Source organism: Pelecanus crispus, chromosome 3 (assembly GCF_030463565.1).
Source record: "Pelecanus crispus isolate bPelCri1 chromosome 3, bPelCri1.pri, whole genome shotgun sequence".
Lineage (NCBI taxonomy): Eukaryota > Metazoa > Chordata > Aves > Pelecaniformes > Pelecanidae > Pelecanus > Pelecanus crispus.
In genome coordinates, this window is record NC_134645.1 from 61,678,310 (window position 1) to 61,705,312 (window position 27,003).

Consider the following 27,003-nt stretch of genomic DNA (forward strand, 5'->3'; position numbering starts at 1 on the left):
GAGGTTTGCCTTCATGAGAGTGTTGTATTGGTTTCCTTATTCCAGTGTTACTTTTAATACATTGGAATGCTAGCTGGATTTTGTATTTCAGTTTTCTCACAGTGCTTTATACTTGGTGCATCAAGAGCAATCCATGGGTTTACTCTTACAATGTTGAAATGTGAAAGGAAATGCCAGAAAACTAGAGATTTTCATGTGATAACCTTCATTATGAGTGACTAATTTCTTACTCATCTCTCTATTAAGATCTTCCGCGGTTCTTCTCTGAAGTTCTAATTCTTTCTGTTTTTTTCCCCCCCCATACTACAGTGAATTATCTTCTCACTGTGTTCAATCAAGAACAATGTGATTGTAGTATTCTCTGCAGCTACAGAGTGTGGATTAAATTACATTCTTTGCTGTGAATTAAAGCAAGTAAAGGAGAATCTGGTTTTACACCTCTTTGGGCTTTTAGAGGATAAATACACTTCCAGTTTTTACATGGGCATGAAGTCTTGTCAAGTACAGATTCAATACGGTGTTTTTTTAAACTGTTGCTTAAAAAAACCAAGCTAGTAGGGTTTTTTTCATTGAGTCTATTAACAGAAATCCTAATCTGTCCCAAACAGTAGGAAAGAGGCATTTTGGTCTCTTATTTATATCAGCAAAGAAAGAAACTTCTGTAAGTCCTTTTCCTCTTGTTTGTGTGAAGGAGGTGCAAAGAGTACTTTCTATGCAGCAATACCCAGATTTGGTCCGGTAGAGGTTATGCTATTTGGTTGCTGCTTGAATTACCTTCATCAGGGTAGTGCAGTAGGTCTAGCACGTACATCTGGAGAGGTCTCCCTGTGTGTGGAGCCAAGGGTAGCACTGTGTCATTCATAACCTCATATTGTCGCTTGTCTGTCTTGGATTCTTCTACTCCTTTACCATCTGGCCACCATGTTACTGAGGGCATATTAGTACAGTAAAATCTTGCATGGTCCCTTCCTCCTGTCAAGAGCTCTGCTTCTTGCACTCCTCTTAGAATCGTTTAGGTTGGAAAAGACCTTTAAGATCATCCAGTCCAACCATTAACCTACACTACCAAGTCCACACTAAACCAGTCAAGGGTAGACTAGGCTAAACAATGTCCCGGGGTGCCACATCTATCCGTTTTTTGAACACTTCCAGGTATGGTGACTCCACCAGCTCTCTGGGCAGCCTCTTGTAGCAGAGAGAAGGAAAAGCCTCCTAGCCTCCAGATTTTCTAGATCAGGCTATCCAGCTCCTGTTGAGACAGAAGAGAAGCAGCATTTGAATGTTCAGTGAATAGTAACTGGAGAGGTGGCAAGTGAGATGGCTTCAAAGACAGCTTGGGTGGAGAAGCACAGCAGCAACATGTATAACGCAAAAGCAAAGAGGCCGCTCTCCACAGTGGAGTCAGGGGAGTAAGGAGATGGATGGGCCTTGTACAGTTGCTTTGTTTACGTGGCAGATGTAGGAATACTTATGGATGTACCAAAGAAAACTGTGTTGCCTGTGTAAAGCAAAAGACAAACTTCATTGCATAGGTGACTACACAGCAAATGAAAATTTGATTAGGTCTTCAAATACTGTTTAGAAGTAATGAGTGTACATAGATTCAAAAGGAGAGAATTGAAGATGACTAAAAATTATAAGCTTGAAAAGAAGATACATAACATTTATCATTGTCTTAGATATAAGAAATCACGATGTGAATATGTATTAAACTATATTATTGCTAAAAAAAATTTATGTTGATATACTATATTCTCTCAGCAAAAAGTATAATGGTTCTATTTCATTCCAAATCAGTATGTTTAGGTGGTTATATAGAGTAAACCTAGCTACAGGGGGAAAAAAAAAAACCACAAAAAATACAAATGGAAAACAAGATTAAATAAATTATCAAAATACTCTTTTTTCTGATTTAAATAACTTAAAAACAAAAAATAATTTCTACTTAAACAGTCTTTCCAAAGGTAATTGTACTTTTCCATGTTTTGCACTGCCACTGTAAATGCTAGACCTGAGGTTCCCTGGCCCCCATGTCAGGCCACGGCACCAGGCAAGGACCTGCAGCCCGGTGCCTGCTTTACTTCTCCATGTGCCTGTGCTGTGCATACGGCAGCTGTGCAGCTCCGCCAGCCGCGTTTGATATGTGGGCTGCCCTGGGAAAGCCCAGCTTGCCAGGGCGGTGGGGTGGGAAGGAACGAGGAAGTCGTCTGTCCACCTCTTTGCTGGGCAAGTAAATGTGGGTGCAGAAAGTTCTCATTCCTGTCAGAGCAAAGTGCAAGCTTTCCCCAGGGTTTTGCAGGGGAGGGTGTACTTCTCAGTGAATAGTATCGGTTTCCAAAGGTCAGCTTTCTTAAAGATACTTCAAGTATCAAGAAAATACTTCTTTTTCACATGCTCATGTCATTAGGTTATGAGCCACCCACCCTACAGTTGCTCATCCAGCAGTGGGCATGCCTGTAACAAAGCCCCAGCAAGGTGATGTTTCCCAAAAGATTTTTTGAAACGCACAATCTCAAACTTGTCCTGCTGAGAAACAGCTCTCCTGGCAACTTGACAAACCTTGAAAAAACTGCTGCTTCTCATTTTATTTTACAGCCCTCCTATCTTTCTTTTAAGACACTTATAAAAATCTGAGAGACCCAGGAGAAATCATAGTATCGTTTGGAAGGAGTCAACAAAATTACTTATTGTTATATCCAATTTTCAATCTCCAACATGGTGAACTTTTTACTGCCTTAGAAAAGGGTTGAGATTTTGAGAGTGGGAACTATGTACGTCTTCTATAAAAAGTTCGTATTTTACACTGTTATTCTGCAAATTTGAGCTTGCACGTGAAAGTATGAAAGGAACTGACACAGAAAAGGGCCTGCATTACTGGGGTTTTTGTGGTTATCAGGGCATCGTGGTTCCCCATCATTGCTCCAGGCATGTTCTATATCCCTAACAAAAATTTGTTACTCGAAAGCATATCTTAAATATTCAATGCCGACACAACTAGGGACACAAACTTACATTAACTCAGAGATAACTATGGAGAGCAAGGCTTAGTTATGATAGAAATTGTTCCCAGACTGGCGAGATGTTTGTCTCGCCTGTTTCCCAAATTCCTGCTTGATGTCAAATGAAGCACTCGGTAATTTCCTGTGATGCACGGGGCTGCCAGCTCTGTTGTTGGGAGGAGACGCTCATCCTGCTCAGCCGGCCCCATGAGAGGGTGAGGAAGGCATCCCTCAAACCGGCCGGGGAGCTGAGTCCAAGCTGTTGCCTCTGCCTCACGATCAGTACCTCTCCATACTCATTTCAAGAGAGTATAAAGTTAGTTTTAATAATAGGAAAAAAATATACTACCCAAGAATATAAACAGGTAGATAGGAAAATAACCTTGTGGTAGAATTTAGCCAAAACAAATTATTTATGGTTAGATTAGATTCTCCTCTAGTAATGATGGTTTGAAAATCATTAAACCATTCCTTGTCAGGGGTCAGGCAAATGAATTTCAGCAAACTTAAGACCAGCTCCTGCTGGTTCAAATTATGCTACTATTACAGAGCAGATAGCATGTTTTTTCTTTTTATCTTATGTGTAAGCTGATGGCGGATGGGATGGATGTTGTTTTGGTAGCTATTGATTGCAGTTGCTTTGTGCATCTAAGGTTTCAATAGTGACCATCTGAAAGCAATAATTAAACATTACTTAAATATGGTATGTAATTTAAAGCTCTCCTGCCTTCTTTTGTACACTATTATTTCATCCTTGACAGTTTTCAGGATCAAACCACGTTTGAAGAGGTTGAAGGGCAACCCTGGCAAAAAGAGATAGCATAAAAATTATCTGTTGGAATATGTCCGTTGGAGACATGATCAGCTGTGAGAGTGCTCATTTAGACAGTCAGCAGTACTTTAACTGTTACAATAATAAATGCCTTTGATTTCTCATTAATACTTTGAAAAGTGGATTGAACTGCTTCCCCCATTGACTGTGCTATTTGTTTGAACCACACCTTTTTATGATTAATATGAAATTTAACAATCTAGATACTAATGCAGCAAAGGACATAAAGCGTGACTAGTCTGATTACAATAACTGGAATTTCTTATGTGCTTAAATTTAAGCACATGTGAGTGCATAGTTGCAGCAGTACCTCCATGAAAAAGGGATAAATAAGGCAAATATGGAGAAACAGAAAATAATGTAAACAACACTTGCAAAAAATGAAAGATGAGTTTAAAACCAATACTAATGTAAACTTGGTCATTTGCTTACTTGGTGTAAGCATGACTGATAAAGCAGTGACAAGTTTTAAAGTCTAAAAAGCTAAAACAGACCACTAGTTTGTCCTTTTGTTCAGTTCATGTTTCTCTTTCCCAGGTTTCTGTTTTCCTGACATTGTGGTTCAAGGTAGATGAGCTTGTGAGACTTTTGTTTTGGTCTGTTTTTCTAATGAAACAATTTTTGCTATGCTAGAATGTGCAATGCTATTCAAATTTTTTTTAAAAAATGACATTTCATGAAACTGGGTTGATTTCCCTAAGTTTCATATTAAAAGTTAGGAAAATGTTATACAGAAACTACCCTCCCACCAGCAAGCTCTTACCTGATGGAGTTACCTTTGGCAAATTTCAAAATATCTCACATAAAGGAGTTTAATACTTTGAAATACTCTGAGCGTTATCTTTCACAAATCATTCCTTGAGATTCTCCTTCTTCCCATCTGCTTTCAGCAGCACTTCACATTTTTGATAGAAGCAGAAGGCAGATTTTTCATTAGCACTGTGAGATATGATACCTTCCTTGGCTTTTAATTAGGTTTTCATAAAGCAAGTATATTTTCCAGGCTGCAAGATTTTTAACTGAGACAGATTTTAGTGATGTTTTATTTATGTGTATTAAACCATATTTTAATACCTACAAATGAGTGTCCATAAGCCTGGGTATTGTCTGAGTAGATATCTTGTCACCAAGATGCTTGAAGTTTTAATTACGGTCTTCCTGATGTCTGACTGCTTTTAGTCCAGTGTGGTATTTAGCTTGACTCTTTTAAACAGACTAAAATTTACAGCACCTTTAAGTCCCTATTGGACAGTCAGGATATAGATGTAAATAGCTACGCATCCTTAATTTGTCTCCTTATCTGCTTTGATTTTATATGAACTTTGAAACTGTATTATTGAATACTGCACTGTTTAAACAGAAGAAGACTCAAAGAAAGACATGATTTGTATGGAAGTTGCTATACAAAATAAAGCTGCATTGTAGTTGCCTCCAAAAATCAATGTGTCGTCACATTAAAAAAGGACTTCTCTGCCATAATAGATTATTTTTGCTTCGCAGGAGATGAAAATGCCATTTTATTCTTTGCTCTTGAAAAATCTTTTTTTCAGCACAGGAAACGAATGCTTCTACCTTTATCAGGTTTCTTTAGCTTGTAATTGTATAAGTATGAAAAATAATCAATTACAAGACATGGCCATCTGGCCTTCAGTACTAAAGATAAAATAGTAATTTCAGTCTCAGAGGTTACGCAAGTCCACAGTTCCCTTCCTTTCAGGTATCTGCTCATCCTGAGTGTGGTACACAATATAAAAGCACAAGGTTTCAAAGACACAGATTTTGTTCCCCAGCAGGTGGGTGTAAATCCCGATGGAATTGCACCTGGGAAGTAAAGCAGATTTTGAATCAAAATGTTTGATAGTACCTGGTAGTTGTGCTGAAATCAGACTATCTAGGATTAGATTATCACAGATTAAGCATTCTGTGTGTGCTTATAAATATGCACTTACATAGTCTTCCATGTTGGATTTTCCTGTCTCTTCCCACAAAGTACAATGTCTCTTATGTTCAAGTTTCCCTTTATTCAAGAACCACCCAGCTCTTACATATACCATCCCCTCATTTCTCAAGGTACTTAAGCCAGTACTTAACTTCGTGTCCAAAGATTTTAACTTGAAATAGTACAATGCTGAAAAAGGCTGTACTCTTTTTGAATCATGGCCGGTTATACAAATGTGCTGGTTTACCTTTCAAATTCTCATGCTAAGATATTTGTAAAATAAACTAGTAAAGTCACAAAATACGCAATTTTATGGTGATAGTTAGAGTATTGTGCCTGCTGATTTTCTGTAAATTCCTTCTTCCTTCTCCTTGTTTTGCAGAGATCAGAGGAAAGTACAATATTAACTTCCATAAACCTTGATTCCTCATTGCATCTTTGGTTTTCTCCTTTTCATTGTATCTCATCGCCCGAGTATTTTGACTAACATGCTCTTGTTTCCATGCTATGCACTTCCCGCCTCAGATGAGAAGCATCCCTGCTTTATTTCTTGTTGAAAGGGATCTGGGGCTCTCATTTAAACACATCAATGATATGATTTCAGGAAAGTCAGGGGAATCAGGCATTTCTATGTGTGTTGACACCCTATCTTATATATATCGCTAATTTTTAGGAGTAATATTCATTAGATGAATTATAGTTTAATGGGAGCTGGATTGAGTGCTCTAAAGTTAGGATCTCACGTGGCTTACTGTAGGCTTTCACTGTGATACCGAATGAATTGCTTCATCTCTCAGTGCCTTGGTTTTCTATTCATGATAAAGGGATGATGGCAGTATTTCCTTTTTTCAATTCTTTCTCTTATCTGTTTTGAGTGTGATCTTTTAGCTGAGGAACTTTTTTTTGCATGTGTGTGTTAGGTTTCATAACAGAAGTGCTAGGAACAGACTTGGGCCTTGCTGCCACTACTGGCAATGGGAATTTTTGTGATGCCTTCTCATTTAACATCCTGCATGCTTTCAGGGAGATTTTGACTGAACTGTTTAAGACAGACAAGGATGCTTTCATGTAATTTGGGAAGTTACAGGCAACTTTTCTGTCCTTGGAAGATCATGTTTCTTTTCTGTGTCCTCCGTCCCCAGTTAGTGTAGTTTCTTCAGTGTTTATGCCACCATAAATGTCTGTAATAATTGTTCAACTCGTAGCAATCTAAAGATGACATGACACATAGCAGAAAGAGGAATATTTACTACATTCATAGCATATAGCTGGTGCCGGCATTCAGTGGAGGGTCTAAAGTAGGTGCCCAATAGGGCAATCTTACAAAATGAAGAAAAGCAGTCATTTTCTGGAAATTGATGGTGTCCCACTTAGCTACATCATTTTATAGAGGATGCACCTTCAGAATTACTCTTCTTCATGAGTCATCACTACCCAGGCAAATGTGGTCTGCAGAGGCTCTAGAGTGACTGAGGAATCAAAGGAGGAAATAATTCTTATGAGTATGTTGCTTTGTTGGTCATTTCTAGAATGACAGGTCCACCCCCCAGAACTGGTTAGAGGTGAAAACAACTGTTAAATTTAAATGAATTTTAAAGGGCATTAGGCCATCAAATGTTAATGTTACCTCAGTACATTTGAAAAGGAATAGAGGGTAATCAGGATGTTGCGTTACAAACATTTCTGTATCAGTATTGTACTATTTCTTTTATATTGTTTTTTTTCGCTGCAGGGACCATTAAAAAATTCAAATCTGAATTTCTGTAAAGTGTATGGTCTCCTTAGTTGTCTACATTTGTAAGTAAAAACTAATGTAATTACAGTAATTTTGACATCGTACCAGGAAAATCATGTAAATCATCATTAGAAATGGTTGAAGTATGAACTTACTTTTTTATTCTAACCTGAGGAATTTTTTCAGAAAGCTGTTAGGCTTGACAGGAAAGTAGAAGGAACAACTGAGTAATTGATAGTTTAATCCTATTTATCCTTGAATTTGATTTTCCCAGGGCAAGAGCTATAATCTGCATTGTCATGCAAGGAGGAAGTTTCAGCGTATGCAGTACGTTACCCAGTCTTTACAAGTGATCAAGCGTAAGAGCAGACTTTTGATATATTTGCATTACTCTCCATTTTATTTTTTCTTTTTTTAATGGAGAGTAGTTTGTTTTTATAGATAATTTTGTTTAAGGTTAAAACACTGACAACAAAAGTGGAAATGTTTCGCTCTGCACTCTGATTGCGCACGCTGTACTTTGGAAAATGGATTTGCTCCGCTGGGAAGGCTTCAGATCAAGGCAGGGCGCTTTACACCAGGTGCGCTGTAGTCAGGCACAGGGTGTGTGACTGTAACACAGGGAAAGACCCGTGGAGGAGCCTGGCAGCACCTTGCAGTACCCCCGGCACACGTACCCCAACAGCACTTTCTGGCCGTGCAGCCTCTTCCTCTCTCATTCGATGAGCCCAGCTCACCAGCTTACATGCGGATTTATTTTGGAAAATCCCTGTTAACTTCAATTCTACGCCTCTTAACAACAACAAAATAAATAATATTAGTAGTAAGAGGACCTGTTGTGAATCCTCTCCCAGGGTCTGCACGCTTGGGCTCGCCCCTCTGTGAGGGGATAGGACCTTTCACGCCCTTTTCCCCTGATCTTTACTCCTCAGACTCTTCTAAAGGGGGCAGAACTCGAGGGCCTCCCCCCCTGCACTCCCCTGATGAAGGCTGTCCTTCCCTCTCCCTGTCGTACTGGCGTTTCTGATCCTGTTTTCCCAACCGGCCGTGAAGGACAGCCCCGCTGGCGGCTGGGCTGGCCGGCCCCTGCAGTGCGCTGGCCTCGCTCAGCAGAGCGGCTCGCCTGCCCCGGCAGAGATTCGGCACCGGTGGCCGACGCCTGCGCCCCCGTAGCGGGAATCTCCATGGCACAAGCTCTTGGCACGTCACCCCTTTTCCTCTGCACGCCATTTGCCTTCTCTAGGCTACCGCCTTCGTGACCAGCCTGGTCCCTGCCGGACATCGCTACAGCCTCGGCCATGCCCATTTCTCTGCCTGTTCAACTCATTTCTCCGACGACCGCACAGCGGTGCGTACCTACTTTGTATCGGTCCCTATAAACCAGTGAAAAAGGCTGTTGGCAGCAAAGGTGGAGTAAATAAGGGTACGACTGAACACGAGCATGTTAAACAAGTAAAAGAGCACGCAGCGGGGACTGAGCAGGTGCTCTCTGCTACTTCCAGCCAATTGAATTAATTAGCTAAATGGGTTTGTGAGATGCATCGCTTGTCTTGCAGGCCCCGTCCTTCCTGGCAAGCATCTCAAGACAAATGACAGTCGTGCACGTCGTGGTATTTAGCCTCTTTGATGAAAAGCTTTGATCTGTGCCTTGTTTCTGTGGCCGAGCATGAGGCCTAAGGCCATACGGGATCTCACGCAGGATCACCTGGGCTGTTCACCTGCTTTCGGGGAGGGTCAAGCATACCTCTCCTTGTCTTGACAGGTGCTTGTCTCAACTGCTCCCATCGCTTCCTGTGACAGCGTTACCTGTAATACCTATAGAGAACCTGCTGCCGGGCTGATCGTCCTTGTGTTGGAAAGCTTTTCTCCGCAACTGCATAATAAGTCTTGTCTTACGCACGATGGACATGGAGAACAATTAGTCACCAGCCTCTTCTCATAACAAACTTTTACATATTTTAAATATGTTATCATGTCTTCTCTGAGTCTTTGCTTTTTCTAGACTAAACAATCTAATTCTTTCAACCTTCGCTTCTTCTACATCTGTTATCATTTTTTGTGGCTTTTACCTGGACTCCCTCCAACTGTCTCCTTCCTCCGACAGCCCAGTAGGCAGAGCTGGACACAGTAATGCAGTCAGGGCCTTGCCACTGCTGGAAGGGGAGGAATAATTACTTGATTTGTTTACAGTATTACTACGGATATATACCAGGCTGCCTTTTTCTGCAACTGGGTATCACCCTGATTTATAATTTGCTTATAGACTGCTATAACTCCCCTGCAGATCCTTTTTGCAGTACGGTTGCCTAGCAAGTCTCCTTTCTATACTTGTGCACTTGAATTATCTTTCTATGGTAATTTGCCCTTCTCTTTGTGGACCTAATGTGTTAATTTCAGAACATTTATCCAAATTGCTGGGGTCATGGTGAATTCTAATCCAATCTTGTAAACTGTTTGCAACCTTACCCAGTTTTATATCACATCAGATTTTACAAATCTCTTCTTTTAACACTGAAGTACCAGATTCTTAAATACATGAGGCATCAGAATCACAACTAGCTTGTTTTGAGAAACCTGATGAAAGATCTTTGGTTGTGCCCACTTCTCTGGTGAGCAAGCAGCAGTTAGGTTGTAGACGTAGTCAAACTCTGCTCGCCACTGTGCTGAAATGCAGCGACCCAAGGTGACTGACGTTTCAGCCACCAAAGGCAACACCCATATGCTAAATTAGGCTGTGTGGAGCTTCAGGTGACGGTGGCAGTATTCTCTCAGGTAGAGCTTATTTTGAACTAGCAAGGTTGTTATATGCTGCATTTCTTTTTCTAACACATTTGCAGGCTTTTTTCTTATATTTCATATTCTTGCTTGTCCCTGTGTCTTTGCATGGTGGATTCTTTGCAGTTCTCCCAACGTGCTAAGCCGCGTGTACTTACCAATACCTTTTAAATTACCCCTTTGGGACTTTAAGGTAATTAAATATCTCCTGGTATAGTGTACTGCTTGCTCACTCTACACTGGGTTAATTTGCTGCTGTGCCTTTAGTGCTGCCCTTCTGTAAACTTGTCCTCTCATCTGAACTCTTCCCCCCTTGGATTGCCTTTGCCTGGGGTCATCCTGGATGAGTCCCTGAAGCTGGCTGCGGCTGCATTCCCTGCACTCCCCCAGCATTTTTCTGCTCTTGCTTTCAGAGGAATCATGAAATCTCTTGGTTTATAATCACTTTAATTTTATTTTCTTTTTGTCACTAAATTCTTAACAGTTCTTCTACAAAAGCAAAGTTAAAGCTAGAACACCACCACCTGTGCGATGTCTTTTACCACTTTATGGCCTGCCAGATTACATCTTCAGCAAATAACTGAATATCTTTTTCTCCAGGAGAAATAAGAGAAGCATTTAATACCAAACTTTGTCCCTATTCTAATTTTGAAAGCCTTTTGAGTTTTTGTGTGCTTTCATGGAGGAGTTCTTCCATCCAGGAAGCCAACAGAAGGCTGTTTCGGAGGTTGTCTTCACTCCTTGAAGTAGCCAGGGGAATATTTTTATGAGCTAGTAATCTTTCTGCGAAGCAATTGCAACTAAAAACCACAGCCTGCTCTGACCTCAGAAGCCTAACATTGTTTTAAAGCATATTCTGCAGCTTTTTAAAATATGTCTGGAAGAAACTTCCTGAAGAAACTACGAGGGGTACTGTGCCTCATCAGTATAATGGCAACCAGAAAGAGATGAGGTATAACCAGCTACGACCTTACCCTTGCGACAGGTAGTCAACACACAGCATAATAAATATAATCTTCCCTGAGCAGAGAAGAAAACAGAGCTAAGTCTAACAGGGACTTCTGCAACCTATATGAATGTAAAAAAAGAGGTGAACAAGATAAATCCTATATGGGTAGAACACCCAATGAGAGTATTGGTCTCAGAGTGAAAACTTTGTGGTTGATCTGTCTCTTATGGGCCAAAGTGCACCCCTACATCTGCAGCCTTTTTTTCCTTTAGGAAAGGATGTATGTGGTTCAGCTATTTGAATGTTCCTTGTTTTCCTTGTTTAAAAAATGTTCTGTAATAGTTATTTCAGGCCTCTGTAAATGGATGACAAATAGCTGCATTTTAGTTAAACCAGAACTTTCTTTATAGCCATTTCTTACCCTGCTATCAGTGCTATTTCAGTAGCTCTGTGGGTAACAGCAGCATTTTTCTTTCTTTGGAGGCTCCAAATATTAGAATTATTTTAGGGGAGTGGTTTTGGATTCAGTTTGTATTCGTACTGATACGTTATATATCATGTGTATTATATAATGCCCATAATTTAAGAGTCCACAAAGAAAACAAAACATTTATTATTTTCTGAGGCATTTCCAGGGAGTGAATAACTATGATTAACTGAATAGGCCATTAGCTACCACTATTACTCTGCTCAAATGCAGCTGAAATAGCATTTCTTTAGTGGTAAAAATATTTGGCAGCACTGTACTTGCAAAAAAACCCTTTACAAATGACATTTTTGGAAAGTCCTCTACATTCTTAGGAATCTCCAAAAAAGTTGTATTTAAAGGCACCAGACTCAATTTTCCTAGGCTGAAGCTGTTCAAGAAATATAATAAGCATGTATTTTAGGTGAATATTATATTTCACTAGTCTTATATCCTTCACATATGTAGGAATTCAATCATTAAACTAGCTATGGTGATGAAGTTTTCTTTGGATTTATTAAGCCTTCTCACTCAATTTTCTCCATTATATTGTACATATTTACTTCTGGTCACATGTGTTTGTTCTCCGCACTGCATATGTTTTTCAAACTATTTGTATCACTGCAGAAGCATGTTCTACAATTAGAGAAAAAATATATACTGGTTTATTTTATAATAGCAGAATTACTAATGAAATACTGACAGCAAGATTTTTCTATCAGTGGTATGAGCCAAAGAGCACGACCTAACAGTTAATAAGTTAATTACCTTTTTTTGACTTCTGGGGTTTTTTTTTAAATGCTATTTTTGCATTGAGAGAGATTGTTCTTTTTAGTACATCTTCTTTTTAGTACACCTTCTATTGCACTGCCTTGTTCTATTTACTAAAAGCTTTGCTTACAATAAAGGAATTTTCCTTTTGCTGATTTGTTGTTCAAAAGAAGAAACAGAATATGTCTTTAAGGTTAAATAAGGGTCTTCAGGTTATTTTTGAATTTAATATTCTTGACAGCTTAATCTGATTGGAAATCAGCTATCCTCTGAAGTTTCTTTACCTTTCTCTTCCTCAAACAACTTCTTAATATATTTTCATGCATTGCATAATGTCAGATCTCTTCAGAAATGCTGAAGTAAGAAAAGATTATAGTAATTAGCAAGAATATTTCTGGTTTAAGTCCTTTGGTGAACAGGAATGATATGAATTTGGCTATGTTGTTCTCGGGAGACCCTTGGTATCCAGAGCAGGCTGTGTTCATCCACTGATTGGAGCTGATGGATAACTTTCTGTAGATGGGGTGGTCTGTGATGGAGCTGAGGAGCAAAGACTAGCTCTAGTGAGCTAATTTTTTTAGAAAAAAATTATTGTCTCTGTGCAACTAGAGTTGACTTTGACTTTAATTTTCCCATTTCTGAAAAAAATTGTTTCTACTGACAATAGTATGTTTCAAACAGCTTAAGATTTTTAAGCACCTAATGTTGAATGCCTGACAACTTTGAAACTTCACAAGATTTTAGAAGTGGGCATGTGCAAAAGGGGTCATTTTAAAAGTAGTGGTATCAAGCAAATGCAGCTACCATTGTTTAAAAACAGATCGAAGTCTTTGTCAGACCTAATGGAGAAGAATAGTGGTGATGGAGATGCTTCTGTGTTAACATGATGAGTGCCTGGGTCTGTATTTTAGAAGAGAAAGGGGGGCTTAGTAGCTAGTAAAATAATAAATTCTCTTGTCTTCTCCATTAAGACTTCTTTTGGTTCTTGCAGTAGTGTGAATAATACTGCTTACTTAAGTATTTTGCTAATTATCATAATTATTTATACAGAACTATTTCAGTTGTTTTTTATTAAGAAGGATATTAAAGATTTTTTTTTTTTTAAAGAGCTGGATTTAGGCATTCTAAAATGTCTAAAATGTAGTATGAGTGAATGTAGAAACAAAATCTATTGAACAGTTCATCCAGTTAAACCTCTAGTGTGGATTTAATAGTAAGTTGCTGAGAGACCATAGCTGGCATAATAGCAACCAATAGTCTTCAACAAGTGCAACAGCCTTGTCTGTGCCCTGAAGCTCTGTCATCCCATACTGATCATCTGAGACATTTTTTATATGTTCTGGTATTTGATTGGAATAACTGAAATGGATGCACGATAACACCAATGTAGATTCAATCAATTTTTTTAGAATTTGCAGAGAGACAGCTGACTAGAAAATGGAGTTAATGATCCGAAAAAAAATGATCTACAGGAAAAGTATCTTCTGCTTGTTAAATGCTGGATGGATCTACCATCAATACAGAGAGTATGGGAGTAAGAGGCATTCTGTTTACATAATTCATAAATTTGAGTTAAAGGTGCCAAAATATTTTTAGTGCTAGGCCCGACAAGACAGAATCAGCACTGGAATTATTGACTTTCTGATCAATAGCATCTAAGGTCACAGAGAAGCCGCAAGTAATGACAGGTAACTTGTACCTAAAATGAAGTTATTTAAGGCATTAATTAAAGCTAAATAGAAATAAATACATTTAGATGTAGACTGATATTTTCAAGGAGTTTTCAGGATCTTTAAGAGAAACTCTAGGTTGCAAGGTTCACCTTTCATGGCTATTCATACTTTTCTAATTCACCAGGGAGACAGTTCCTGCACTGCAGCTATTGGAAATGGTATTTTCCCTGCAGAGTAGAACTGCAGAGGGCACGTGGGAAGGAAGCTGATGGTCTCCACTGCGTGGCTAAAGCCAGGGAGAAGACACAAATCTTAGGCAGCAGAGGAGCATGCAGACACAGCAAACGCATTCATTCTGCAGACTGGTAAAACCCTAGCGGATAACTGCAGATGGGTACCTTTCATCCAAAGGTGATGCTGAAAGACTGGGATGACATTTAATAGTATAAATATAAAGTCAGGCATTTAAAAAAATAAACACAGTTTCTACAATTACTTTTTGGAGACAGTAAAATGAGGGAAAAACAAACTATGTTTATTGATTGCGAGATGTCTCTGAGCCATTGGTGTAATACAGCTGTGTGGAAAAAAAAAAAAAGGTAAAATGCTATCTTAGGACATATCAAGCAAGGTATCTCCAGCAGAGATAGGGAAGTAACCAGTGCCTTTATAGAAGGCCTTTGTAGTATAAAATATGTAAGTCTCATCACCCATTTCAAGAAAGATTAAATCAAACTGGAGGAGACTCAGAGGCAAGCTAGGGAAAGAATAGGAAAACTAAGAGGCAAGAGGATGCTAACAGATGTTGACCTAACCTAGTAAAAGGAAGCCTGGGAAAGAGACTGTCATCATGGTCTCTCTAACTGCCTTCAAGTAGTGCACACCTGAAAAATCTGTTTATTGTAGACACAAACCTCGGGGATATAAATTGGTCATGAATGAATGTAAGCTGCGAATTAGAAAAGAAGATTCTAGCCATCAGAGCAATGAACTTCTGGAACAGTAAGCAAAAAGATGTTAGAAAAAAAAAACCCAACTTTTAGGGTAGCGCTTGGCCAGTTAATGGAAAGGAATAGGAGGAGCCTGCACGCTGAGACCTTTCTGTCTCCTGTTCCCCTACTTTGTACCCCTCTTACTCCACATAGCAAAGGACTACGGACAGTTTTGTACGCTCCTGAGATTGCCTTTGGGAACCAGATGCTTGTAGGTATTCAGTGAGGTGGGATGCAATAGTAAAAAAGCAAGAAGACGCTTCAGCTGTGAGAGAGAAGGAAAATCTAGGTTTTTTGGTTGTCTCAGGATCTCCACAAGCCATCGGTGTGAAACAGCCCTGACAAATGCCTAGAGAGGTGTAAGAGCTTCAAGTCCATTTCAGGGTAGGGATGCTGATTTGGATTTCAGCTTGCTTCCTCCACGTTGTTGGAAGCCCAACCATCAGTTACTGCTTTGAGATTGTACAGGGAGCTGCTCTGTGCTGCTGGCAGACAATTTGTTATGTGACTCCAGCTGATACTCAGTGATCGTGCAATGACTTTTTTTCTACTTTGTCCCAGTGTGACCAGTTACGGGAATGCAACAGCCCCACAACTGGGAGGCAGTGGCACCCGACCTGCCTGTTGGGCAAGAGAGGTGCCGGCGGTGAGCGCTGCCCGCTCCCGCTGCCTCACGCCAGGAGAAAGCAGCAGTTTGGGACAAATTATGTTCACCTGGACCCTGGCAGCAAGCAGCTCCCTAAATCAGTCACAGCCACTCGTAATCTGCCTCGGCTCCTGCAAGGCAAAGAGGTCCAGGTTAGTTTAAGGCTCATCCCGCAGGACTGATGCAGCACGGGGGCAGTCATGCTGGCAGCTCCCGGCTCTCCCAGGGACGTGTGGCTGTGTGGTGGGGTTGCTCTCGCCATGCGTACCGGCTCTTGGAGCCGCCCGACTCTGTGAGCCCATCCTCACTGCTTCAGCACGGCGCAAAAGGGTTCACTCGAACTGCCCCGCCATGTTTAAGGATATGCTTTTGCCTTGAAGCAAACCAGAAGCATTCCTGCAGTCAAGCCCAGCCAAGGAGAGATTAAGGCCGCTCTTTGTTAACACCTTGAAGCGTGGTTTGCAGTTTCCAGCTCACACCCTCTGCCATACTGTAGCTACTCTGATGAGCACTGTTTGGCTTGAAGGTAGATGGAGTGTTCTAGCGCATATGTCAAGAGTTGGCTCGTGGTCAAGGTTCAGCCATGTAACTGTGTGGACATAGCCCAAAATGAACATAAATCTTTGTCTCCCTCATGGCAATGCAGAGCAGGATAACTGCTTTAGCCTGCAAACCAGCAAAGCTGGCAGACAGCAGATTTAGATGTTTCTTGATTTGCAAATGTCAAACATTCAAAAATTGTGGCTTCAAAAATTATAACACTGGCTCTAAAATCTTGAAATCTTAAAATTAAGGCTCTGGCAATCCCTTTTATTTTGCCTTCTGTTTTTCTCAGCCTCTTCTGAGCCTATCAGCACTTAAAATCACATTTTGCACCTTTTCTTTGCATCTATGAGCATAGAAAAATAAACTAAAAGATGAAAACTCACACTGTGACATGATCAGCTCTCTTCAGAAGGAGAAGCTTTACAGAAAAACATCACGTCATGGAGCTCACGAGAAACTCTCCAGAGTTGACAACACTGGATTTAATAAAGCCAAGGACTGAGTTTGGCTGAAGTTTGCACAGCTACAATGAGGATATAGTTTGAATTACAGAATTCTTGCTGAAGGAAGATATGCATGGAGTGAAAAAAACCAGGCATAGATTACCTGAAAGGAGGGGAAGAAAGTGAAGAGGTCAGAGGTGGCTACAGATGTTGGCTTGTGCAGTGCAATACATGCATTTTCAGTCATACACCAGGGAAACTGCTGCAAGGCTGTGAAATTACCCCTCCAGCGCAGAGCTCACCCACTCCTGTGAAAAGTTACTGGGTCCCAGGCTGTATTTTAGAGGACTGGCAACTGGATTATCACTTGGTGTCCTAATCAGATATGAACTACAGAATGCAGTATGCCACTACATTCTGTTTGTTTCTAATTGATATCACATCCACCACCACATCCAATGCAGAAAAACTTTTAAAATTAAACAGATTTTTTTAATGTGTTATATAGGATTCTTTCTAATGATTTTAAATTGTTTTTAAGAATGGTATATACTACTATTTCTGTCTAGGTGAGAATTTTCTATTTTAAACTGTTTCATGAGATTGTTAAACTGGCAGATTCTTGTTAGTTTTAAAATACATATCTAAATAAATTCTTTAAAAGCTTAGAGATTTTGTTATCCATTGTAATTAAGTGTAATTTGAATTTAGCACATTGTAGCTTCCCCTTATGATATCAAGACTTAGATATATTCTCATACTTCTGCTTGATGTTTGCCTGTTAATATGTTAAAAAAAGTCAGCTATGAGAATCTTTTTGTAATACAGGTACAGAAATAATACAGCAATTCAGATGTTGAACATCACTACTCATTTTTTCCAAAAAAAACCCTCGGATTGAATCATATAAAACACCATAATAATTTTCAAATTTCCTGCTGCCTGTTTAGATATGACATCAAAACATAGAACATCGTATGATGTTCCAAATATTATCATTACCTTGATAGAGTCTTCTCTAACATCAGGGACAGGGGCTTCATAATTTAATTCGAGTGTATACAATCGTCAGCATTTCCTTACTGTAAAGGCTAAGATATTTGACTTCAAGGAACAAACAGATTGAGGTATTTCATTATCAGTAGTCTACTCTCCACCCATAAATTTTCACTGAAATTTAAAGTCAGTTAAATTATGTAGGTGTTATGCTGCTTGCTAACGTCGGGAAAAGTCTTGCATTTGCTATTAATCTCTATTTGGTAACTTCAGCCTTAATTACACTGCATGTTACTAATTTTCCCTCTGTCAGTCAACACACTAACATTACACTGTTTTATATGCAGACTCCTATTTCTGCGTTTGAAAAAAATGCGTGGGACTCATCTCACTTAACTTTACCCTTGCAAAACATTTACGCTGCAAAGCTGACAGTTTCCTCTCTGTAGTACAGAGCGAGCGCTAAATAGTGGGGCTGGGACACCCACACACCTCTCATGGCTGCTCCTGCCACTTGTGTCAGACACTTAGGCGAGCGTGGGACAAATTCTCCTCCCACCGTTGACTGGCTCTAGATAACTCTGGCTGGGTACGTGACATTTATCATGTGTTTGCTTGCCTAAACAGTAGTATCTAGTCCCATTAAAGATGTCCTGATGGTTCCCATGCTAATGAGGCAGGAAACCTTTAGGGATCTGAAAAGGCAGTAGACACCTAAGCATAGACAACTGAGTCCCATCTGTGGGTACCCAGCCCAGGTGAGGTGAGTGGCCCCCTACCCTGTTCCACATGACTGGAGCGGCTCCCCTACACATTTGGGGTGTAAGAAGAGATTTTGGGTGCGGTGGAACTGCATCTCTGTGTGTAACTTCAGCTACTCCGGAAAAGCAGCGGTCACTCAGGAAAAAAATGCACTGGATATTTCAAAAAAATGCAGCAGTATTATACAAGGGTTTTGGATCACTGTAGAATTACTGCAGAGGTATTGTCTTTATTTCCAGCCTAGCTGGTTTCAGGTCACAGTAATACCAACCCATCCACTTTGTCTCTTTTGCCCATGGATGGGGTGCACCTCTGATGCCATATGTCCAGCTTTGCCTGATGCATTGCAGGCTTTGGCTGCACTCAGCCGGGCCTGCCCTTGGGCCTGTGAGACGCATCCCGTGGTGGTGGCAGACACACCCGCTGCCAACAGGCCAATGCGTCTCCTCTTCCTCCCTTTTCCCCAGAGGGGTATCATCAGATCCATGTTTCTGGGTTGGGAAACTCACTCAGGGGACCTCATATGCAGGTTTCAGTGGTCTTGGAGGAACGAAGCAGTATCCTATCCACGTGTTAGGGCTCAGGGCTCTTCAAAGCACATGCAGCCCATTCCCATATCATAGGCAAGATCTGCATATCCACACAGAGAGGGGACAGTTCAACCACTGAGGGGGACAGTTCAGTCCCCCTCATCCCCATTACTGGGCCAGGAGATGACTGTGTCATCGTGCCGGTGCACAGCAAGCAGGGTTCACCCCTTAGCAGTTCACCTTGTCTTGCCTGCAAAGCAGACATGCTGAGCAGATTTTGTTTCTGGATCGCTAAGAGAACGATGATGATCTTTTAAGAGAGAAACCGCCATGACACGTACATCTTTCCATGTCAACAGGGTATCAGCTCTTCTGCTCCTGAGCAAGCTGCTGCCTGGGTTTTCTCTCAGCTGTGTTTCTGACTGAGCAGTTTGTCTGTCTTTGCCTTTCACTGTTAGCAAAAGTCTTGATCCCACGAAAGGTCGGAAATCCTAGACCTGTCTGACAAAAAGACAAAGGTAATTTTGGTATCTGGATGTCTGCGATTCTCAGTGAAGTCTCTTAAATCTTTATAATTTAAAATCCCTAGAGGTGTTCTCAGAGAGGCGCAGACATCTGGTTTATCTCAGCCTCAGGATTTTTGACTTCCCATAACAAGGCTGTACGTCACGAGCAGGCCTGGGCCAGGCTGGCTTGCCCATCCTTCCTTCTCCTATTTCCTTCTTTTCCACTGGAGAAAGTAGGAAGTATCTGTGTGTACTCTTTATGCTGCTGTCTCTCTGTAACCACGTATTTTTCAGAGGAAAGTCTCTCTCTCTTCTTTTCACTGGAAATCCAATGGGATATATCCCTAAATATCAAATCAGATGAAATTTCTTGTACGTTAAAGTTTGAGTTTGTGTTGTACTTACTATCAGTTTGTATTTCAATTTCTGCTGGCCTCCAGTTCTTCTAGTTCAGAAGTGAAAATACAACGTTGTACATCACTGGGAAGGAACTGCGGGCTCTGTCTCCACCTCAGGAAGCAAGTTATTTCACTTTCCTAAGTAGTTCAGACAGCATAAACAGAATATATCATAGAGTGAGAAGTAGAAAAGGTCTGCCAAATAACCCAAGTTAGGTAAGAAGAGTGATCTGTGCCTCCTGTATTTGTGGAATTGGCTTGTATCTCCGTACAGATTGATGTAAATGGTAATCCTTTCTTTGAAAGACTCAGTATGACCAGTCCTGTTGATGTTAGCAGTCCTTGTTCAGTATGTTTCTGATCAAGAACTTATGCAAGATAAATAGTGAACAGTAATTTTGCAGCTTGGAGTTTTGTGAAGCTGTGCGACTGATTTATTTCCAAAGGAAGTATTGTAGTGGTATGTCTTTGTTGCTTTCTCAGTGGAGGTTTCCACTGAACAAAACTCAGTTTTAAGAGGCTATGAAAGACTTCCATTAAGCCTAAATTGAACAATATTCCAGTAGAGCACATACTTCATAAAAGTAGCTATATAGATGTAAAATCAGTTGTCAACAAGACTGTATTCTCACTTGAAATCTTTTCTCCATAATGCTTTCATTTTCAAAGTGTATACAGTACTTCATTTTAAAAGATATTTACTAGTATTATCTGCTTTATTTGAACAAGACTGTATGGGAAAATATTTCAGTTGTTATTATTCTCATGTGTGCTAGGGAAACTGGGCTAGAATAAATTATTATGTGAGTGCATAAATGATTTGGAAACCATATGCAGCGAGTGGATCTGAGTGATACACCATTAAGTGCAGTTCTGCAAGTTCCTTGTTCTGGTACTATTCAGTATTCTCACTGACAGCTTGGATGAAAGGTTAGAAAGCACGCTTAATAAATTCACAGAGCAGAACAAGTGTGTTGGAAGCAAGGCAATTGAAAATGACCTTGATAAAGTAGCAGAGTAGCCTAGAAAATATCAGCTTCCTGGCAGTTAAATTAGAGCAAATGCAGAGCTGTACAGATAGCTCAACATAATCAGCTGCACATAAATACAGATGGGAAATGACTGGCCAAGCAGCAGTTCTGCAGAAAAGACCCGCTGTCATAATGATCCCAAGCTGAACATGCACCAGTGCAGTGATGTTGTGCTACTGCAAACCAGGCCAGCACTATTGTGGGCTATAGGAAGGGGAGTAATAAAGCAGAAAATGTAATTATTTTGCTCCAGTCGGCACTGATAAGGCCTCAGTGGAAAAGCTTTGCCCACTTGCAGGAGCTGCAGCTCAGGTAGGATCCAACAAGAGAGCAAACTGGGCTCAAAGATCTAAAACACTTGGGCCTTCAGGGAAAGGTTGAAGGATTGTTTAGTCTGGAGATGAGAGGAGGAAAGGAAGACATGATAGCAGCCTTCGTATAGCAATGGATGACTCTAAAGAGGAAGGGATTTAGCTGCCATGTATGCTGTCGGTACAGGAAAGCAATAATAGGCTTAGATCTCAACAAGGATGATTTAGTATAAACATCAGGAAAAAAATGTAAGTGGCAAGGAAAAGCAGAGCCCTGGAATAGGTTGTTTAAGGGGAATTCATGGAAACTTCAGCCTTGCAAATGTTTAAAAATAGGTTAGACAAACATCAGCAGGCATGGCATAGGCCAGGGATGGGTGAAGCGATCTGTCAAATTACCTGCTAGCCCTATTCCTTTAGTGATTTCTATCTATGTGACAATGATAAGGATAATAATTATACATGCAAAAGTACTTTGGATTTCTCCACAAAATTTCAGCGTATGTAACAAAAACCTTAATACTAGTTCTGGAATTCATTGCATTACTTCCGTATTTACATTAGATTGAAGCAATTATACTTTCTCTAATTTTGCCCGTGTCAGTATTGATCGAAAATTACTCAGGTCTGATGGCTTTTTGAATGGTCTTTGTGAAATAAATAGGTGAATGTAATGAGATACCTGTGGTAGGATACAAAGCACTCAATTCTAGCCATAAGAAAGTTTGGTCTTTAGTCTACTTATAGTCCATGGAAAAAAGATGGACACCTTTTAGAGATTACCTAATGAGTGGGTGAATCACCCTCCAGAGGTACCTCTGCCTCTCCTTCTACCTATTTTGCAGCAAATATGTATTGGAGGTGTATTCTTGGTCTTTCCTTTTCTCAGTCTGTGACACTAAAAGTTTGGTTTTCTGAGAACCAAAGTGCTTGGACTTCATAGAGGACCATCTGGAAAAATTATAATTGGCAGGAGATCAGAGTAGATAATCCAGTGGTCTTTTCTGACCCTCGGTTCTGTGAAGCTTATTCAAGGAGTCATTTATGAAGGATTTATAGTTGTTATGGTTAATAGTTGTTATCAATACATAATGGACATGACCAATATGTGTCAGAGACAGTTCTACACCAAACTTACATAAGCCACTTATTAATCTGTTGGATTCTTACTCGTTAATTGTTTATTAATCCTCTAAATTGTTTACACTGCATCTTGTGTACACTGTGTGTGAGAGACAATACAGCACATTTAGCCAGAAAATCTGCTATAAAAAATTACACTTTACAGAGATAATAATTGAATGACGATTTTGAAGTGCTAAGCTACTGGACACTGGAAGGGAAAATTAATAATATTTTTAAAATAATGGTATGTTTAATCCTGGATAATATCTTAGGAACCATGCCTTTCTCCCTCATAACCATCCTGTGGCTAACAGAGAGACTGTAAACTTTATCCCAAATATGTTATTTATGAAACATTTGCTATTGCCTGGTAAAAAAAAGAAGTCTCATTGATAGGGCTTTTTAAAAATTGGAATTACGCTCCAGCAACCAGTGATGACTAGTTATTGTTCCTTTTGTCAACAGGCAAGATGAAGGAGGTTCTGGCAGCTTACCATGTCCCGGGCTCTGCAGAGTTAAGTGAGAAGTGCGCCCATGTTCTAGCGTGCATCACATCGCATCTTGGGTCTGAAGTGCCAGAAGGATCCCAGCGCTGCAGACTGAGACGGCTCTGAGCACCTCAGTACCCCGTTTCTGACAGAACCCAGGGATGGCAAACTTACATACCAGTATTACCTGTCTGGGGCAGGTTTAATTTTATAAATTAAAACCATGAACTCTATGAGTTTCTAGACCATATTTGTGCTGTTGAGGATGATCTGCTCAGATGAACAGTTTTGCGTCCATTGGAGAGACAGGTTCTTCTGCTGGACCAGAAGATGACAGTGGACTGTATATTGTAACTAATACCATTTGTAGCATCTCCTAGTGCAAATAATTGAAGAACAGGTTGCAAGAAAATCCTGTAGGGAGTAAGACATGCTTTGTTTTGATCTACAACTTTTAAAAAATATTTTGTTTTTTTTAAAGATAACCACTTTTACATAACACTGTGTGTGCAGTCTATGTGCAGCTCTTCACTGTGGCTATCTATATTCCAGAAATGATGAATTCCTTGTGAGACACCTGAACCTTTTTAGATTTGTGATGAATCCTTAAATTATGAGAGTATCATGAAAAACTAGAAGGGAAAACTTCCAGGGCTTGTATTTGACTAGATATCTCCAATTACTTCCTGTTAGTGTCCTGAAAGGAGGAGGAAAGGGCACAAAGTAGAAACGAAATACAAAAGAATACATTGCATTTCTTTTTTGTCATATGCACCTATCCGAATGTGTGTTTGATCTAATAACCAAGGGGAGAGAAACAGCTACGTTAGCTGAGTCCTCACATGAAAGGTCTGCATTTTCAGGCAGTATTTGCTAATTTTGTCTCTTGAATAGCTATAGAAAAGAAGGAATATGTATATGCCCCACCATATGTGAAAAGGACATACTTGCCATTCCTTTATTTATTTTTGCTCTTTGAAAAATTAAAGTGCCAGTTATTTGGAATGCTGTAGTCTGTGGTCTCTTTACATTTGTCTAGTGAGATCCTTTCAGTAAGATCATTCCCATTACGGTGTAACTGCATGGTGACCACAGCTTTGGGCCTGTAAAATAAAGATCTAAATTCAAAATTTTGTTTCTCATCATTTTCTCTACTTTCATGTTGTATCTACAAGTCTTTGAGTGGAATCCTGATCACTGTTTAGAGGAAGATTTGGCAAAAAATGTTAGAGAGGAAGGTATTTGTATGGTTGGACCTTGTTCTCCTTTGTATCGTTATTTACAACAGGTTAAAGGGCAGAGGGATACAAAATGTTAGCAAATCAATAGTGACGCTTAAATTCAATTTGCACACGAGGCCCCAGGGCAATAAGATTAGGCTCTTCGCATGCCAGATTTAAGGCCATACTAAAGTATTTGACATCTGGTCTCTATTAATTAGTAATCCTGGAAAGGTATGGGAGGAAAAAGCTGCAGAAAAGCTGAGCTAAGCTGTCTTTGATTTGCTGTATGTGTGATATACTGTGCTGAACATATGTACATCAGAGTTTAAAAGCCAATTAGACTCTTCTTCCTTCCTCCTTCTTATTTTCTTCTTCAAAGACAACATTTTGAACCCTAAAAATGTTCTTCATGTAGCAGTTAAGTTTGTGTGAGCAAAGACTGCGCATTGCATTTCAAAAATTAATGTGGTCCTGGCAAGGCTACCCTAGCCATGCTGCATTATGGGCAGGGTTTTGTCCCGCTGGTACTACGGTTAGCTTATAGCAAACATCTGAGTTCATGTCAACAGAGCATCCCTGACCCTTGAAACCTCTTAGTCGGGTGTCACCGTTATCCTGCATCTTATGTAGTTGCATACGGATGGCAGAGTGCTCACTGCTGTGAAGTCCATACCAGTGCATTTAAGCATGAATGGGGTCAGACAACAGCATTCAGGGCAGTTTCCTGATCAATTTAAGCTAACCTAAGGCTGTGCTCCTGCTCACGGGGGGAAGTCCTGTCTTCCCTTTCTGCCCCGCTCACACCTTCCCACTACCTCCCTCTAAGAGCTGCGCACCTATGAGGCTTCCTGGTCCGACTGAAAACGTCCCCGTGTAAAAGTTTAGCTCTTGTTCCAGCTCTGACACCAGGAAGAGGGTGGGAACAAACACCTTTTTATCAGCAGTTAGTTTTAGGTCAGCTTGCACTGGTGGAGGAACCGTGCTTTCAGGTCCCTCTAGCTGTCAATTAACTAATCTTACTACCTTTCTGTTGAAGCACATTGCTTTCTTATGGCTAAGAAGTATTCCTTGATTCAGTGACACTGCAAAGAAAATAAAGCACTGGAAATGAATTAAATCCATAGGAAAAAAAATTAACACCTTTAAAATTACCTGTCAGTGGCAGTAGTTGGGGTACAAGAAAAATACATTGCCTCGAAAGGAATACATTCTTGCCATTCAAATTACTCTGGAGATCAAAACTTTTTCAGAAAAACAGAAGTGAAACCTGTGTGCCATAGCAATACCAGGGCAGTGGAAGGCTCCTGTGCTAGAAGACCTTCAGCTATTAACAAGGTACATGCTCAGTACGTGGCCAGCTGGACCCACCAGAACTGGAGATGCTTGAGCTTGACCATGGCACCATTTGAATTTGATTGTCAAAAGTACTTGCCCCAGAGCAGGGCCTGTTTTAGAGGAACAGCTTTTTGTCTGTGCTGTACCGGAGGCTGCTGGAAGCTTGACCATCCTGTTGGGTGAACTTTTCTGATGAGATGTGTGACTGTTGCCCATCTGTTGAAGGAGTGATTAAAACACAAAACACAACAAAACAGGCAAACCTCCTGGCACGCTGGTAAGGGCAGAGGTTGGAGCTTTTTGTTCTTTGGATGAATCCCCCTTTGAGAAGCTTCCCCGTGCTTTCCCTTGGCATCTGGACAAGCCCTTCTTTGTGAAGGGACATGAATATGGAGAGACCTGCAGTGCACCCGTCTCTTCAGTCAGCTTCAAAGGAAAGTTTCAAAAGTCATTATTTTCTGGCAACTTTAAACATCTGAATCGGGGTAGTCCTGCCTTTACAAACAGCATTAGCTGACTTTGATGACTTGGAGCAATTCAATATTTGCACAATTAGAACAAATACTTAATGTGGACTGTGTGGCTTAGCAGGCAAGAGTGTTGGTTTTGCTGACTGAATGTAAGATGTGAATATGTAGTTCACATTCAAATAAGATGATCTTAAGTCATTTCCTTAGCAGACAACAATCCATTCCAAGAATAAGAACATCTGTTCAGGGCCCAGACCTGAAATAAATAGTAGGTTTAGAGACAGGTCTTTTGTCCAGCGTTGTTTGGGTATTAGACATCTAAGAAACAGTTGAGTCTTCAGATCACAGCTGGGATTTTAGTGACAAAGTATAAGCATGTCTCTGCTATGGCTGACCACACCAAATCTTACCTTTGACTGCAGTTCTGTTCCTACTGCCAGTCTGCATTGCTGTGATAGCACGGGCTTTTACAAATATCAGCTTGCCTTAGGTTCCTTACAGTTACATTCCCTTGTTTTTGAACTGTGTGTGTGTGTACGTGCTGCTGTTGATTCATACTATTCATACAAGGGAAACCCCAACAGTTGACTTTCAATTGGACATTTATTTGTTAGTTATTACTCAAAAAAGCCCAGGTTTTTGAGAAACTGACCATATTTCATAAGCAGTTATCTGTATTTTTAAATTCTCTGTTGCAACCTTCATCTAGAAATCTCCAAACACTTGTCAAATACTAAATAAGGGAGTCTCACAGAAGTTTCCAGGCAGCATACATTTTATTCTAATGTATAAGTAGGTAAGCCAAGTCACTGGAGAGCTAAGTATCTTCACTGATATTTCACAAGAAGTTGCTGCACTGCAATCAACAATGAACAAAACTAATGATAACCTTGTAAGGACGCCAACATCTTAAAAAATTATTAGCATGATTTTTCTCACTCCCTGTTGTGTTTTCCTTCTATGCAAAGAGAGCCCCTCCCTCAGCAGCTTCACTTCACCTCAGCTTCTGCAGGAGCTCTGTACCTGTCCCCTCTCCATCTTGCAACTAGGTTGTATTACTCC

At 40.3% G+C, this 27,003-nt stretch overlaps 1 protein-coding gene across 2 annotated transcripts in view; it reads left to right on the plus strand.

Moving 5' to 3' along the window:
- The window catches only part of SCAF8 (SR-related CTD associated factor 8), a 104,184-nt gene extending 81,257 nt beyond the window's left edge, over positions 1-22,927 (plus strand). The window contains exon 21 of one of the 2 annotated variants that reach the window (XR_012830900.1): positions 22,891-22,905. The gene's annotated coding sequence lies outside the window, so the exon portion shown is untranslated. Of the gene's footprint in view, positions 1-22,890 lie in introns of both variants that reach the window. The other variant, XM_075706729.1, reaches the window with a different exon arrangement.
- The last annotated feature ends 4,076 nt before the right edge of the window (positions 22,928-27,003 follow it).